The sequence below is a fragment of the Perca flavescens genome, chromosome 6 (genome assembly GCF_004354835.1).
Source record: "Perca flavescens isolate YP-PL-M2 chromosome 6, PFLA_1.0, whole genome shotgun sequence".
Classification (NCBI taxonomy): Eukaryota; Metazoa; Chordata; class Actinopteri; order Perciformes; family Percidae; genus Perca; species Perca flavescens.
In genome coordinates this window covers 36124009-36127668 of record NC_041336.1, presented here as the reverse complement: position 1 = coordinate 36127668, position 3660 = coordinate 36124009, and the positions used below count along the sequence as shown (strand labels likewise).

At 39.4% G+C, this 3660-nt stretch overlaps 1 non-coding gene across 1 annotated transcript; it reads left to right on the top strand.

Annotated features, from left to right (window-relative positions):
- The first annotated feature begins 879 nt into the window (after nucleotides 1-879).
- trnai-aau (transfer RNA isoleucine (anticodon AAU)) lies at nucleotides 880-953 on the top strand. The gene has a single exon. It is a non-coding gene; the product is annotated as a tRNA-Ile (tRNA).
- The last annotated feature ends 2707 nt before the right edge of the window (nucleotides 954-3660 follow it).

Below are 3660 nucleotides of genomic sequence, written 5' to 3'. Positions count from 1 at the left end.
AAAGCTCCACCCTAACTCAAAAAACCATTTGGTATCTTGTTTGACGTTGATTTGGACAAGTCACTTACTGCTACAATGGTGTTTGAGCTTGAATTGAAATTTTGGTAAATGATAGTGCTTTGCTACTTTGCAGCTAAACCATGGCACTGCAGATTTATAAAAAAAACAGTTTTTTCTACAACCGCGTGGCCTAATGGACAAGGCGTCTGATTTCGGATCAGAAGATTGAGGGCTCGAGTCCTTTCGTGGTTAAAAGCTCCACCCTAACTCAAAAAACTGTGTGGTATCTTGTTTGATGTTGATTTGGACAAGTCACCTACTGCTACAATGGTGTTTGAATTGAAATTTTGAGATAGTCTGAAGTGTTTTGCTCTGCTGAAAAAAAATATTTCTTTCAATAACTTTTACATGTGAAGTCTGCAGTCTACCTTTTAAGCTAATTTCCTCCACAAACGCCAAGCTGCAAGGTGGTCACACCTGGTTGACCAACCAAAACTGGTCCAATTCGGTTCTGTCCTGGTTTCCTGGAACAAATCTTGCTTTAAAAAGTCATCAAAAGCAGGTCAGTTAGCTCAGATGTTTTGAATGTGGTGCTAATAATGCTAAGCAGCGTCAGACACTTTAGGGGTACTGTAACCGCAAAACCCTACACCCAAGATCATGTCTATTCTCCTTTTGTTTGCACTAATGGGCCATTAACCCAACATAAGTCTCAATCTCTATGGCACTGCTTTCCATGGCTATAGTAGCAAGGACAAAAACATATGCAGCACCTACAAACCATGCACAGCCAGGCAGCCCATCCAAAACTGGCCCAATTTTGCTCATTCTGGCCTGTTTTATTTTTGGAATTTTTTTTTCTGAAATTTTCACAAATCAGGATGGTTAGCTCAGATGGTTATAGCGTGGTGCTAATAACGACAAGGTCATGGGTTCAATCCCCATACTGGCCAGAAGTGTTGATTTAGCACATTAATGTGTTTGCACTTGCACTGTACATTTCAAGCATAGAGATAGTTGAAAGGCATTCTGCTCAGCAAATGTAAATATTAAGGACAATGTAGAGCTTAATTCCAGTAACTGACATGGTAGTGGTTTGTCTACCATTTAAGCTATTTTCTTCCACAAAAGTTAACTGGCCAGCGACACAGTCTGCCTTGTTGGGAAATGTTAGCTCTCTGCTACTTTGCAGCTAAACCATGGCACTTCAGATTTGTAAAAAAAATTGTTTTTTACAACCGGGTGGCCTAATGGACAAGGCGTCTGACTTCGGATCAGAAGACTGAGAAGAAGACACAAAGTCCCTTTGTGGTTAAAAGCTCCACCCTAACTCAAAAAACTGTGTGGTATTTTGTTTGACGTTGATTTTGACAAGTCACCTACTGCTACAATGGTGTTTGAGCTGTAATTGAAATTCTGAGATAGTTTGAAGTGTTTTGCTGAAAAAAAAATATTTCTTCCAATAACTTTTACATGTGAAGTCTGCAGTCTACCTTTTAAGCTAATTTCCTCCACAAATGCCAAGCTGCTAGGTGGCCACACCTGATTGACCATCCAAAACTGGTCCAATTCTGTTTTGTCCTGGTTTACTGGAACAAAATTTGTTTTAAAAAGTCATCAAAAGCAGGCCAGTTGTTAGCTCAGATGGTTTGAATGTGGTGCTAATAATGCTAATGAAATGATTGTTACTAATCCTAGCTTCTGGGGAGTTTACTCCCCGGAGTCCTTATGTTTTTTCCCCCAGCGTATTTCCTTGGAGAACTTTGGCACCAAGATCCTGGTTCCAGCTGTCGCCGTGGTCCTGCTGCACTCCCTGCCGAGCTCAGCGGTGCCCTGCAATGTCATGCAGCTTCCCGCTACATCCAGTCACTGTTCCATTATTAATGTGACTATTATTGCCACTGTTCATCACACCCCCAACCGGCCTGTCAGACACCGCCTACCAAGAGCCTGGGTCTGTCCGAGGTTTCTTCCCAAGAGGGAGTTTTTCCTCGCCACTGTCGCACTGCTTGCTCTTGAGGGAATTACTGTAATTGTTGGGGCTTTGTAAATTATAGAGTGTGGTCTAGACCTACTCTATCTGTAAAGTGTCTCGAGATAACCTATGTTATGATTTAATACTATAAATAAAATTGAATTGAATTGAATTGCTACTTTGCAGCTAAACCATGGCACTTCAGATTTGTGTTTTTTACAACTGAAAAAATAGTTATTCTAATAACTTTCATGTGAAGTCTGTAGTGAAGTAATATAACTCCTCACTGTTAAGCTCTGAACTCAGCTGTCGTTATAGTCACTGGCTGAAACCTGTAATAATGAGACCTGCAATTAACACTGGCCAATCAATGGGGTAATTGCAGAGTTAGACTGATGGACTGTGAGGAAAAAGGAGGGGTTTACTGCCGGCACCGTATTGATTTCTCTCAAACCAATTAGTTGGTTTCCACCACTTTAGAGTGTTGGTCCCCAGCCATCTGCTTCTGTACCACACTGAGGAGAAAACATACTGTTGTATAGATTGTATGCTGCACAGATCCCCTTCCTATCGGTGTGTGGCTGCTGAAAGAATCTAAATTAGTAATTACTTTGTCCTTAAACACATTCCCATATATTTTGTAAAAAGCACATACTTTATCCTTCACACACCATGTTTTTGATGAATGTGACTAGGTCTGGCCAATATAGCGATATTATTTCAATATTGTGATATGAGACCAGATATCTTCTTAGATTTCTTCTTAGATTTTGAATATCATAATATTGTTTCATGGTAAGGGTTGTCTTTTACTTGTTTCAAAGGCTGCAATATATTAAAGTGATGTCATTTTCTGAACTTACCAGACTGTTCTAGCTCTTCAATTATTTGCCTTTAACCACTTAGTCACACATAATTCATAATTATTTAACTAAAATCTGAGAGTGAAAATATTTTGTTAAAGCACCAATTCGCAATATCGACATCAAGGTATTTTGGTCAATGCTGCAACAGTACAACAGGGTGGGACATGCTATTTTCACCTGTTTTACATGAAATGGACAACTAGAGTTACGTGGTAGGTGGTTGGCTAACTGGCTAAAGTCAAAATGAACCCTTCATTATTGTATCAGCTGTAGCTAGCTAGCCAGTTAAGCTAACGTAAGCTTCATAAGTTGGTTAAAAACATGTTTTAGTATTTCCATCTTACTAATTTAAAACAAGAATCTTGTAAAATTGTCTTAAATATATACTTGATAACTACATCCATGACGTTGTGCTCAAAGACAAGATAAAGCTACATGTCCCAGGCAAAAAGTTAGCATCCTCAGCAGTTCAAGATGACATCATGGGGTGCCCTAGTAGCTCACCTGGTTGAGCGTGCGCCCCATGTATTCAGCACTTACCACAATGGTCCAGGATCGAGTCCAACCCCCTGCCGTTTGCTGCATGCCGTGTCCCCTCTCTCTCTATCTTTCCTTTCTTCAACTATTCTATCAAATATAGCCCCAAAAAATCTTAAAGATAAAAAAAACGTATTGTAGGCTTGTTAGTCTTAGTATTATTAATATAATAAGAAAAGAATGGATCAGACATGTTTCATTCTAATAAGATAAACTTGTTTACATACCTAGGTTTATATTCAAACAGTAGGCTATATTTAATTTTTACACTGACGTGTTCGG